The sequence below is a fragment of the Chrysochloris asiatica genome, unplaced genomic scaffold (assembly GCF_000296735.1).
Source record: "Chrysochloris asiatica unplaced genomic scaffold, ChrAsi1.0 scaffold00517, whole genome shotgun sequence".
Classification (NCBI taxonomy): Eukaryota; Metazoa; Chordata; class Mammalia; order Afrosoricida; family Chrysochloridae; genus Chrysochloris; species Chrysochloris asiatica.
This window is the reverse complement of record NW_006409035.1, coordinates 445,932-460,483: the sequence shown is the minus strand read 5'-3', so window position 1 is coordinate 460,483 and position 14,552 is coordinate 445,932. Positions and strand designations below refer to the sequence as shown.

At 39.5% G+C, this 14,552-nt stretch overlaps 1 pseudogene; it reads left to right on the top strand.

Annotated features, from left to right (window-relative positions):
* Nucleotides 1-1,788: 1,788 nt before the first annotated feature.
* Nucleotides 1,789-13,017, top strand: LOC102828650 (annotated as a pseudogene).
* The last annotated feature ends 1,535 nt before the right edge of the window (nucleotides 13,018-14,552 follow it).

Genomic DNA, 14,552 nt, shown 5'->3' with positions numbered 1-14,552 from the left:
ATGGGGGGAGGAGATGCAGTGAAACAATGAGAAATAATGTTGACAGAGGGTGGCCCTGTGAATAAGATTTAAACAAGAGAAGTCAGATTCAAGAAAGAAGACATTTTAGTATATTAAGAATCACTCTCCAAAATCAGAGATTTTAACTAGACTGTTGATACCCTGTAGTTACCATCAACAAAAGAACTCCCTCACTCATACCGCATTTTCCAATACCTGTGATGATGCTGCTACTCATCCAGATATTATCAAGGAAGAGTCTGACTTCACCAATGCTGTTTCTTTCTTGTATCACTGCTGAAGTTAGAAGCTGTGCACCAAGAAGGACAGGGAGATGAAGCCACTCATGAGGCTGCTGGAAGACACAATTTTGTTTCTCATCAACTGAAATCGGTCAACTAGCTTTGAGCCAATGTACAGGAATTATTTACAAGTCTGTGTCCTTAGTGAATGGATTCCCATGTGCCTCATTAATGGAGTATTCTTTGGTCTTATACTCTCTGGAAAATGCATTTATCTGACTTTATAAAGAGAAATAAAAAGCAAACTTGTGCCAATTTTGACCCTTGGGAGACAACTTGAAGCACCATGTACATCTCTTATCCCATTGGACTCCTTCCCAGGAGATGGTCACCTCTCTTTTTGTGTGTCTCCAGCATGATGGGTAACCCATAATCACATAATTATTGTTCTAGAGATGTATTTCTTTCTCCAAAGTACTAAAGAACATAGCTGGACGTCATTCATTGAGGTACCGGGATTTTAAGAAAATACTTCTTACCACATACATCCCCACACATGCTTAATGCTGCCCTTTTACCATGCCTTTCATTTTTTAAAAATTGACATTACACCCTGACTAAAAAAGGAAAATCATCCCTTAAAGTAGGATACCAGGAGAGAAGAATATAGAACACTTCAGCTAGTATCTACACATATTCACATCATAATAGATAAAGAAATTGGATGTTACAAGTTTAGGTTTCTGTCTAGAAAGGAACAAGTTCTGCTATAATAATGATTTACATTTATTGATCAAACTTTATTTCATAGTATCATATAAAACATGTCATCTAGCATAGTATGTCCATAAAAATATATTTTATATGACATGTCAATATAAGGACCCCTGGTGGTGTTTTAGGACGAGAATAGAACTGTTAACCACAAGATTGGCAATCCAAGTTCCCAGTCATTCAGAGGGAGAAAGATGAGGTTTTCTGCTGTTGTAAAAATTTATAACTTCAGAAATACTATACATGATAACTATGAGTCTGAATCAGCTCGATACCAGGTGGTGGTGGTAAATATCTTAATATATTCATGATGAAATCATAGTTTGAATGATGAATTGATCATTCAGACAGTGTCACATACTCCGACATGTTAGGTGTTTGCATAAAGGGAATGTGTCCATTTGGTAGTTATTTACACTATGAATTTAAATGCAGAAAGCTGTGCATGCACATGACAGAAGGATCCAATGTGATTGATGATAATTAGGAAAGGAGAAGGAAACTTTTTTTCAATATGAACATTTAAAGCAAGATCTAAAGTATGGGGACATAATAGTGAGAAAGAACAGGGTGTGGGAAGATGTAAAAGCTGGGCAAAATACTCATTCCTGAAATTATGTTTTATCATTCTACCAAAGCAGACAAAATTGAATCCAGCTAATCTGGAATGCTAGATCACAAAACTCCCTTGATAAGAAGAAACACAAGCTTGTTTGGACAGAGACAACTGATGATGATTGACCTTGAGGATTCAAGTCCAGTTACTAACTAGATGGCAGACTGCTTACAACTCCAGGATCCGCAGGTAAAAGAGCAGGTCACTAGTTCAAATCAGAATTAAAATCCTGATGCAGGATCCAGATCCAACAGAAAGCAGCAAGCTTACCCCAACTGTCCAACATATTGGAAACAGGCCACATCTCCAACGAAACTTTCCTTCAACTGATTGCCTAATCATAGAAGGTGTCATAAAAAATGTGACCACATTATTTTAAATAGCATCATGGAGGATAACAATTTCTCAATTGCAAATCCACCAAGAAGAATCCCAGCCTAGTCACATGGACACAAAATCTAAAATAAAAAATTTATAAAGGAAACAAGGGTAAATTGCTACAATTTGATGAATTTGACCTATACATATGGCGATTGTTGTTTGTGTTGTTAGGTGCCATCGAGTTGGTACCGACCCACAGCGACCTTATGCACAGCAGAACACAACACTGTCTAATCATGGTCCAACCTCACTACCATTGCCACGCTTAAGTCCATTAATGCATCTACATGGCCAATCCATCTCGATGGAGATCTTCCTCTTTTTCTCTGACCCTCCACCTTATAAAACATGATATCCTTCTCCAATGACTGGTCCTGACAATATGAACGAAGTATGAGAGACAAAGTTTGGCCATCTTGGCCTCCAGGGAGCACTCTGGCTGCACTTCTTCCAAAATGGATCTATTGGTTCTTTTGGTAGCCCATGGGACTTTCTCCAACACCTGAACTCAAAAGCATCAATTCTTCTACAGTCTTCCTTACTCATTGTCCAGCTTTCACATGCATGGGAGGTTATCAAAAATACCATGGTTTGGTCAGGCACACCTTAGTCCTCAAACTGACATCCTTGCTCTTCAACACTTTAAAAAGGTCTTGTGCAGTCGTCTGATTTCTTGACTGCTTCTTCCATGAGTGTTGATAGTTGATCCAAGAAGAATGAAGTCCTTGACAACTTCAATCTTTTTTCCATTGATAAGAATGTTGTTTATTGGTCCAGTGTTGAGGATTTTTGTTTTCTTTATATTGAGATGTAATCCATACTGAAGGCTGTGCTCTTTGATCTTCATCAGTAAATGTCCTCTTCACTTTCAGCAAGAAAGGTTGTATCATCTGCATATTGCAGGTTGTTAATGTGTTAATAGAGTTATAGGGGATAAAATTACAGAATATTTATAATTAATACACAGTTTCTGGCTCATAATGAGCAGTCAAAACATATTAGTTATTGTCAATTGTTAGTTTTATGAAAACCTTCTAAAATAGTTGATTAGACATCTGAGTTCATTGTCGACAAAAGTTAGTTATTTCTTTCAAAATTTTAAACTATTTTTTAACTTTCTTAAACTCTTTTTTTTAACTTCTTTTAATTTTTTTTAAAACTTTTTATTTAATTAATTCATTGATTGTTGATTGGTCATAATAACAGAACAATCCATTTGAATTGGCTTTGTTTAGATAAGCTTGATAATATCTGCAATAGGCTTCAAGATTTAGCAATTGTGACATACATTGTTTGAGGAGGGAGAATAATCAATGTTTAGGAGAGTATTTTCAAAGGAAATATTGCTATTACAGTGAAATGTTTTCTAAGTATGAATTCCTATTTGTTTTCTTTCTTTCTTTCTTTCTTTCTTTCTTTCTTTCTTTCTTTCTTTCTTTCTTTCTTTCTTTCTTTTTTCCTAGTGTGCTTTACTGGTGATTTTGTGTTGATTGGTAAAGTGAAAAAAACGAAAAGAAAATTTCACCTTTGTTATTTTGTTCCCTTTACATAATTGGGGACCATTTTTAAGTCTTAAACAGGACAAAGAAAATGATCCGGATGAGGGACCATATTAATTCCTAGTGCTGATGGTTTCCTTTATCCAAATGATTTGTTTTATCTTCATCCTGTTTAGGACTTAATGAAAGGGTCTCTATAATACACAAGACATAAACAGACACTTCACCAAGGAGGAGTTCCGGGCAGCCATCAAATATATGAAGAAATGTTCGCGATCACTAACCATCAGAGAGATGCAAATCAAAACAACAATGAGATATCATCTCACACCAGGAATAACAGCACAGATGAAAAAAGTAGAGGACAATAAATGCTGGTGAGGATGCAGATAGACTGGGACCCTCCTACATTGTTCGAGGGATTGCAAAATTGTCCAACCACTCTGGAAAGCAATATGGCATTTCCTCAGAAAAGAGAAAGATGAGGCTTTCTGCTCCCGTAAAGATTTACAGACTCAGAAACCCTGTACAGGGTCACTATGAGTCGGAACCGACTCCACGGCACATAACAACAACAACAGAAGGTTGGAAATAGAAATACCTAATGTCCCAGCAATTCCTCTTGGTATTTATTCACAAGAAATATGAGCCATAACACAAGTAGATATATGGACACCAATGTTCATAGCAACACTATTTACAATAGCAAAAAAGATGGAGACAGCCTAAATGCCCATCAATTGAAGAATGGATAAACAAACTGTGGTACATACACACAATGGAATCCTATGCTAAAATCTTGAAGAACAACAAGGAAGTTGCAAGCCACCACATAAAATGGATGAACCTTGATGACATTATGCTGAGTGAAATTAGTTAATCACAAAAGGAGAAATACTGCATAGGACCATTATTGTAAAAGACTAAGAAAAAGAATCCACCCAAAAGGGGGGAAAAAACCCAGAACTATATATATAATTGCGTATCACCAGGATGCATGGAAAGAGAGGAGGGGAGGGAGAGGAAGATAGATCACAGGGTAGGGAATAGTCACAGGAAAGCTTGGGTGCTGTGTGTGTTGGGGTGGGGTGGGGCGGACAACACACAAGAAGGGGAATGGAATAACAAGGCTGATGGGAGAACAGTTAGGCAGGTTCACATGGGCTAAGTGGGACAGAGGTAAATGTTGATGTATGCACAACCTTAGAACAACAGACTTCAGGATACAGGGATAGAGGCATGGTTTGAAAGGGTAAGAAGATGCTTGGCTGTCTTTTGAATCTAGGTTTCCCTTTCCTACCATTGTGAATAGACACTTGAGGGTGGGTGGGAGGAAAGGAATAGCCAGAAACATCACAATAGAAAGCTTATAAGTCCATCTTCAACCTATAACTGACAGGAATACCTTAAAGGGGGCTAGAAATTTCCCAGTGAAAGAGACCTCCTGTGGAGCTTTTGCATTGCATAAGACCACAGGTGGAAACCAGAATTGTCTGAGGTGTGAAATTTCCACTGGAAAGGATGAGTAGACCAGTCTGGAGTGGCTAGAAGAACAGATGATACTTCATGAAGAAAGACCAGCAGGAAAAATCAGAAACAATAATGGCACTATGATTGATTACTACAAGAACAAGTAAGCTGTTAACACAGGGGCCATCAAGGCAAGTAGTCGGGTCCCCTCATAGCAAACTCCCTTCCAAGACTAAGACTCAAGGGGAATACATAAGCAGGCATGTGGTCTGGCTAGTGACCACGTTGGTCACTATCAAGGGGAAGATGGGGAAAAAACAGCAATGAAGTTGAGATCTAAGTCTGACCACATTCAATAGACTCCTGTGAACCCAGGCAGAGACCTGGATGGCCAGCATTTACGGCATGACATGGGGACTCCTGGGCCCAGGGACAGCGATGTGGCCACAGAGGACTGGAACAGAGAGTGCAGCATCCATCCTATATGAATTGAGGGGAGATGCACAAGAGCACCCATACTTGTAGATAATACCCACTTGACCTGGCTTCGATGATTGGATGATCAGAACTTGACGAGAAGAAGAAGAGGGAAGACAAAAAAAAAAAAAAAAAAAAAGAGGAACCACTACAATTTGATGAACTTTACCTACACATATGGATGTAGTAGCTCAAAAAACGGAACAAATCTTTACAGCAAGGATCACTCCCACCCACTTCCTACATAGCGTTGATAGGATTGGGCAATTTAGACATTGGCTACCCAAAATGGGGGGAGGGGGCAAGAAAGGCAAGAAGTGACTGGCTTATAAGCTTTCGAGAGAGAGCTTGTAGTTCCAGATGGGGTAAGGGTAGGTAGAACCTCCCTTGAATGATTTCCAATCTGTTGTGACCGGGCTGACGAAAGGAAATGGGGATAAGACTCTTGTGGTACAATAGTGTTTAATTGCCATTCGGACTGATTGTGAGGATTGGAAATGTGGAGGCAGATTTTTTTTTTTTTTTGACAAAAGGAGGGGAGTGATTGATTTTGCAGCCCAGTAGAGGAGGCCCTGGGATGATCATGTGAGAAGAGTGGAGAGCGGGACCCTACCCAGAGAGGCATTGACACCAGGGATGAAGACAGAGATTATGACGTGAACAGATGGAGCAGCTGGGGACACTGGACTCAAGGAGGGAGAGGGGCTGTGCTCTGATGGCTGGGAAGGTGGACCTGTAGAGTGTATCCTTTGGTTATATGATAGGATGAATGGAAAATTGATATTCTCCCAAGTAAATCCAAATAATTCACAAAACAACAACAACAAAAATATTCACAGAAGCATATATGTTTAGTTGTAATTTTTCTGGCTGTTTGCCTATCTTCTCTTTTCCGGGAGTTTCATAGCTACACAGAACTAGGAAACCAAACACATATTTCAGAATTCATCCTTTTGGGGCTCTCAGAAGAAGCGAAGCTGCAGCCCCTCCTCTTTGGACTGTTCCTCTCCATGTACCTGGTCATCTGCATTGGGAACCAGCTCATCATCATGGCCATCATCACAAACTCCCACCTTCACACCCCCATGTATTTCTTCCTCTCCAACCTCTCTTTTGCAAACATTTGCTTCACCACAACCACTGTACCAAAAATGCTGCTGATCATTTATATCGAGAATAAAGTCATTACCTATGAAGATTGCATCACACAAAGTAACTTTTTTATGATTTTTGGATACCTAGAAAATTTCCTTTTGACAGTGATGCCCTATGACCGGTTTGTGGCCATATGTCACCCACTGCACTTCTTGGTCATCATGAACCTCAAGTTCTGTGGCCTTATGCTTCTGAAATCCTGGTTATTGAGTACTCTAAATGCTTTATTACAAAGCTTAATGTTTTTGCAACCTATGTTTTTGTTCCAAACTGGAAGTCTTCCATTTCATCTGTGAACTTAATCAAGTACTCCAACTTCCCTGTTCTGACACTTTCCTCAATGATTTAGTGATGTATCTTTTCTTTTTTTAATGTTTTATTGTGAATTATGTGATAGTTTACATGGGAGAACATTAGTTTTACATCCATCCTATCATATATCATTTCATTGCCATGGTTACAATCCCCTCTAGGCATCATCAACCAACCAAAGTGTTTCCCTGCAAGCCCCCTGGTCATCAGCACACAACCCCTCTCCCTCTCTGGGTCTAAAGTCCCCAAATGCTCCATCTCTCCACGTCATTGTCTCCGCCTCCATCTCAGGCATCACTGCTGCTCTCTGCTCTTCTCCCTTGATGGTCCCAGGAACCACTGCTCCTAGAAAAGTTAATCATTCCCCTCCTTGCTACAAAACAGCTACCTTTACATTTCCAACCCTCACAACCAGTCCTGATAATAATTATTCATTATTGTATCACAAGAGACCCATCCACATTTCATTTCATTAACCCCGCCTAGACAGATTGGATACTACTCAGTGGAAATTCTACCTTCCTCCACACCCTCTGGATCTAGGTTTCCTCTTGAAAGCTTGTAATCCAATCACTTCTTGCCTTTGTAGCACCCACCCCCCCATTTTGGGTGGCCCGTGTCCAAGTTGCCCATTCCTATCCACACTGTGTATGGAGGGGGTGGTAATGGTCCTTGCTGTAAAAATTTGTTCCCTCTTTTGAGCTACTGCATCTATAGGTGTGGGTCAAGTTCATCAAACTGTATCAAATTACTCTTTTTTTCCTCTTCTTTCTTCTTCTAGTTGAACTCTGATCATCTGGTCATTGAAGCCAGGTCAAGTGGGTATTTATCTGCAAGTGTGGGTATTCTTGTGCATATGCCCTCTCTTGTTATCAGCTGGATGCTTCACTCTGCACTCTAGTCCTCTGTGGCTATGTCACTCACTCCAGGCCCAAGAGTCCCCAAGTCTTGCCACATAGCTGGCCAACCAGGTATCCACCCAGATTCACAGGAGTCTATTGAACATTGTAGGGCTTAGCTTGTAGCTTCATTGCTGTTTTTCCCTCACTTCCCCTTATCAGTGACGAGCATGGTAACCAATCAGAGTGTGTATTCCCATTGAGTCTTAGTCTTGGAAGGGGGTTGCACTGAGGGGACCTGACCACTTGCCTTGATGTCTCCTGGGCAAACAACTTGCATGTTCTTGTAGTAACAGTCAGTCTGCCTATATTGTTTTGTATTTTTCCTGTAGATCTTTCTTTCAAGAAGAATCGTCTGTTCTTCTAGCCACTCAAGGCTGGTCTGCTCATACTTTCAAGTTGAAATTTCTCATCTCTGAAGATTCTGGATGTGGTTCAGGATTCCACCTATAGCCTTATGTAATGCAGAGGCTCTGCAGGAAGCCTCCTTCACTGGGCACATTGTAGCCCCTTAGTGATGTATCTTGCAACTGAATTTCTGGGTGTTATTCCACTCACTGGGATCCTCTTCTCTTACACTAAAATTGTGTCTTCCATTATGAAAATTTTAATCAGCTGGAAGCAAGTATAAAGCCTTTTCCATTTGTGGGTCTCACCTCCCAGTCATTTCCTTGTTCTATGGTACATCTCTTGGAGTTTATCTTAGTTTTGCTGCTTTCCCAAACTCAAGGGCCCCTGCAATAGCCTCAGTGATGTACACTGTGGTCACACCCATGCTGAACCCTTTTATCTACAGACTTAGAAATAAGGACATAATACGGGCTCTAATAAAACTTTTCAACTAAAAATCATTCTTTTCATAATATTTCTCAAGACAAAAGGGTTAATCTTGAGAAACAGAGCTCAAAACCACAAAGGCATAGATTATACATTCATCATCTCATATCCCTCCATTATTCCAGAATTCTGTCTCCTTTTTTTATATATGGTATAAGAAATTGGATCTTGTATATTTTTTGAAATTTTTGTTTGTTTGTTTAAACCAAAGTCTTCCCATCAATAGACAATTTCATCAGGGTGACTACAGATGGTTTAATTTAAGTCAGATGTTCTACTGTAAGTCATGGTACCAGTATATAATGATCTTGTTGAAAGAACATCGTTACTGTCCTCAAAAATTTGAAACATTCATTTCCTGATTCCTATTTTAGAGCATCTTTCTTGTGATCAGTTCCGACTTTTAATATTTGACCTCTATGGGTTATTTCCTTTAAAAGAATCCATGTTGATTATTTTGAATGGAAGCTTTGTAAGCATGTATTTATCGAATTCTGAAATAAACTCCTGGTATGTCCTTCAAATATTTGGGAATGAATCCCAAGTACCAATGAAAACCAAACCAGCTAAGAATGTTGATACCTTTTTACCAAAAAAGTGTGGACTCAAGAAAACTTCAGTGAAATTATTGATTCTACAAATATGGCAAAATTTCTACAATCCAGATAGAACAGATAGAAGGGAATTAAAAAAAAAAAATTGTTGGTTAAAGAATCACTGTGTTTGCTAGACATGTCCTTGTTTAGCTTAGGGCAGTGACATTAAACTACTGACCTGAACATTTTCCTTTATTTATTCCAAATAACTTGATGCTCCTCAGGAATTCCTCACCATATAATTCACTAAAACAATGTACCTGATTCACTTTTGCCTGCTGATTCTCTCCTGTACATCTGATTAACATCCCAGGAATTACATATGAAGTTCTTGGTTTTACTGTTCCCAGGAAATACAGTTTTCAAATTATCATTCTCTATAGTACAAGAAAATAAAACAAAACAATAAAGCAAGGAAGAATGGATATTGTGTGCCAGCACACTCTGACTATACAGTGATAAGATGTATAGTCATTCCAAAATCCCAATATTGTTGAATTGATTGCAACACATAGAAACCCGATAGGCTTTCCAAGACTATAATTCTTTTATATTGGTGAGCTACATCATTCTTCCATGAACTGGATAGTGGATTCAAACTACTGACCTTTTGGTTATCAGCCTAGCTCTTTAACTGCTGGTCCACAATAGAGGTGCTAAACTTTCTTCTTTGTCATTTTTTTTTTTTAAGAAACTGTAAAATTATTTATTAACTCATTAAAAAATAGCTTACTACATGTTAACATAAATCATATTTTTATGAAAAATAACTTTTCTAAGACAAGTTTACTGAGAAGCATGACATTGTTTTATAGTTTTCTTTAACATCTGCTTTCATAGAAGGTAGCTGGATTTTCCTATTCACTTCTGCATTCTTTCTGCTGTAATACATTGTTTTGATTACAGAGTATGAAAAATCTGGTCCACACAAATATGAAGATAGTTGTTTCCAAAAATTGTGAGTTTTCTTCTTTGATTCTACACCAAGTGTTGCTAAGTATACTTTTCATGCTCTGTCACATTTCAATCCCTTAGTCTATCTTACACTTACTGATACATTTTGTAACAGTGCATAGTGATCATATGGAAAAAATTGGTTGACTGACTGAATTATACTGATCTTCCAAATGTTGACACATCCATTAAGAAGAGCTTTAAAATCACATTTGTTAATATCACTACCAATCTCATCAGAAAAGTCTGTAAAGTATTGAGATGCTCTCAAGCTCATAAATACAAGTTTTCTAAAATTTTCATTTTCATTAAAATTTTGAATTTTATCACTGGCAACAAAAACTGCTGATATTTTCCTTGAAGGGGTTAGGTTTACTTTGTTCATTTTTAAGAAAATGATTTCCGAAACCCCAAGTCTTTATAATCATAGTTTGGCATTGGTTCTTTCAAGTACAAAGGGTGCTCCATTAAAAAACAAAACAAAAAAACACCAAGTAACAAACAGCTTGTTGAACTTAAACCTCAGTTACACAAGTGCTTTTCCTCTAGATAATCATGTTTTGTAATGAACTACAAAAGCTTTTGCATGCTTTTTATTTCATCACATAAAATGCAAAGGAAGTGTTTATTCAAGCATCTAGATTTTGTAAAAGTAGTAATTTTCACAGCTTCATCAAAGAAACTGGCATTTTAAAAACTAAAATTGACAATGAAAACTACAATCGCAACTACTTCAAGTGGCCATCACTCTGACTGTACTAATGCACCAGCAGTTTTGCCCCTCATTGTTTCAGCACTGCAGGTGCATACTTCAATGTAGTCCAAAGGTCATGTAAGGTTTTATTATGTAAATAGTTGATCTCAAGGATCCTAGGAAAGTGTCCCAGAAACTCCAGGTATCTCTCAGTGTCTGGTGTATGCAATTGGGGTTCCAGGAAGTGAGGTTGGGGATGCTTGAAATGCCCCTGTTTATCCTCCACCCCAAGCAGAAAAAGCATTTGTATCTTCAAAGACCTCTAATTTCTGTCAAAAGAAAAAAATTAGATAGATCTGTATAGCCTCCTTGGACTAATTTTCTATTGGACTGGATCATTGTCTGTGAGAGTAAATTCCATTTTAATCATCTCCAGCACACTGATAGCTGATTCCAGGGGTGTGAACTCACCCTCCATATCAAAGGAACAGTCTAAAATTTCCCCTTTTCAATGTGGTATAGACACTGTACAACCCTCAGCAGCTGGCTTCTTCCCCAAGTGATGACAAGCAAAGCCTGCAGGATGTCCAGGATCTCCCTGAAGTCCCTGAACTGACTAAGATGAAAGGCCCTCAGTGCCTCTAGGAAGTAGAACTTGAGCTCCCAGATGTTGACCAATGTCTCCCACTCCGTGGCACCCCACTCCCAATTTGTTGCTCCCCCATTGGGTTCCCTAGCCCCTGAGAGATGCCCTGTGGTCAGAAGATTGCCCATTGCTGCCTCTGCTCCTGCCTCCTCCCATCATCATGTCCAATAAACTTGTTAATTCTTTAATTATAACAGGATGAATATACCTCTTTGAAAGTACCTTGAAACTGTTTTCTGCTTCCATTGTAATAGCAGAGTTTGCTCATAATTTATTATTTTTTAAAGTTTGTGTTGTGAATTTATTGAGTTATAGTTTACATGGGAAAACATAGGTTTTACACTCATCCTATCATATTTTGTTTCATGTCAATGATTATAATCTCTTCTGTGCAACATCATTCAACAGTATTTGCTTCTATTCCCTCTGGGTTTGTGTGTGCGTGTGTGTCTGATGTACACAAAAACACTCAGTAATATATAATCATTTAAACAATTAAAGGTCACATTCTGCAAGCCTGACTCCTGGCCGCCAGCTCTCAGTCCCTCTCTTCCCATGAATCTAGAGTTCTCAGCTGCTCCCTCCCTCCAAGTCCCCACCTCTGCCTCCATCTCTGGTGTTACTGTTTCTCTAGATAGGGTCCAGCATTCCACTTGTGCTCTTCTCCCTTGAGGGTTCTAAGGGTTCTCTGTTCCTGGAATGTAAGATTGACTACTCCCCCATTTTTGTTACAAAGCTACCTTTACAATTGTGACAGTCTCAATTAGTCATGATAACAGTTACTCACTATTGAATCATAAGAATCTTATCCCAATTTCCTCTCACCAGACCCATCTTTTGTTGTTATTGTTAAGTGCCTTGGAATCATTTCTGACCCATAACTACCCTGCATATGAAGTGCCCAGATTTCGGGGTCCCCAAAGACCACCAAGGAGCTGATGCCGATGCAAGCACACAAGGGTTGTTTATTCAAGCTCAAGTTCGGGCCTCATCCATATCCGACACAGCAGACTCAGGAAAAAGGCCCCGAACACTTAGTCAGTGGAGTTTTTATAGGGGCTACAAGCAGGTTCAGGGGTCTTCAGGTTAGCTACTCTAGGATTGGTTTACATTTTGCAGGGTATGGGGTGTTACAATCTGATTGGTTACTATTAGTAGCTTGAGCTGCTAGGTTAGGGTAAAGGAAAACATATATCAACTGGCCTTGAGTTGTTGGCAATGTTTATCTATTCTTTACTGTTTGCTAAGGGAGGAGGGCTGCTCTCATGCAGCAAGAGCTGACCTGGTGCATTCGTGAAACAGAGAGACGTGCTCTGGCCAAAATACAAAATGGAGTCTTTTCTTTAGGTCTCACATATTGGGTTCCAGAGGAACAGCTGGTAAGCTTGAACCACTGACCTTGTGGTCCAAAGTGACCTTGCAGTCCAACACATTAACCCATAGTGTCCCTTCAGGACTCCCTTGACCCATCTAGACCAGATGGAAACTGCTGGGAGCCGATGAGTGTAGAGGACAGCTTCAATTTGCCACTTGACACAGTTCCGGTAAATAGTGGAGTGGTCTTGCAAAACAGATAGCTCTCAGAAGTTGCTTTCTATCCTCTCTATAGAGAACTATGAGTTCTACAAACCTTAGGAAAAACTAGCTTAGCAGCAATTGTTTTCAGCTTTGGTGGATTGAATACAAAGAGAAATTGTGTAAATTACTCCCTTTCATTAGAAAACCTAAGTAACTGCATTTGTGAGGCCACAAAAGCAGATAGCATATTAGAGTCAAGCTGACCTACCCCCATAGGCCTCACCACAATCAGTCACTAGCTAGAATTCACAAACCCCTACATATAGACACCTGCATAAACAAGTAGACAAAAATGAACTTAAGTGAAGGATAGTTTTGACTTAATAATAACACATTATGTAGGATAGAAAGTTTATAATCTTTTAGAATAAACAGTTTTATCTCATACTGGGAAAGGAGATGAAGATCAGTCTGAACATCACAAAGTATTCTTGTTAAAGTGGCCTAATGACCAGGTGCAAGAATGTTGTGACTAAATGTGTAATAATTTATGAAATGATAAAAGTGTCAATGCATATACTGTGTAATTTTAAGTATAAAAAATAAAGACTTGCTGAGCTGCGCTGGCAGAAGGGAGTGGCAGAAAAGGGTAGAAGCAGAAGCAGGAGGAGAAAGGAAGAAGAAGAGAGAAGGAGCAGAAAGCAGAGGAAAGCGGAGAGCAGGAGTAGAGGCAGGAGGCAGAAGTGGCAGAGAGAGAGCAAGAGTACAGGCAGAAAGAGGCAAGAGGCAGAAAGAAGGCAGAGGGCAGACAGCAGAGAGAGCAGAGAGCAGAGGGCAGACAGCAGAGAGCAGAAAGAAGAAGCAGGGGCAGAAGCTGGAGAGAATAGTTGGACAGCACAGCAAGTTGAAAAGCCTTGCGACTGTATTCATAGTGACCCCATGTACAGCAGAATGAAAAAATGTCCGATCCTGGGCCAACCTCACTACCGCTGCCACACTTGACGCCATCAATGATGCCACCTGCCTGATCTATCTCGTTGGGGGTCTTCCTCTTTTTCTCTGACCCTTCAACTTAACTAGCATGACATCCTTCTCCAGCGACTGTTCTCTCCGGACAATGTGTCCAAAGTATGAGAGACGAAGCTTAGCCATCCTGGCCTCCTAGGAGCACTCTGGCTGTACTTCGTCCAAAACAGATCTATTGGTTCTTTTGGCAATCCATGGCACTTTCAGTATTCTCCTCGAACACCACAACTCAAAGGCATCAATTCTTCTACAATCTTCCTTATTCACTTTCCAGCTTTCGCATCCATATGAGGTTATTGAAAATACCATGGCTTGGGTCAGGCGCACCTTAGTCCTCAAGCTGACATCTCTGCTCTTCAGTACTTTAAAAAGTTCCTGTGTAGCAGATTTGCCCAATGCAATATGTCGTCTGATCTCTTGACTGCTGCTTCCACGAGTGTTGATAGTTGATCCAAG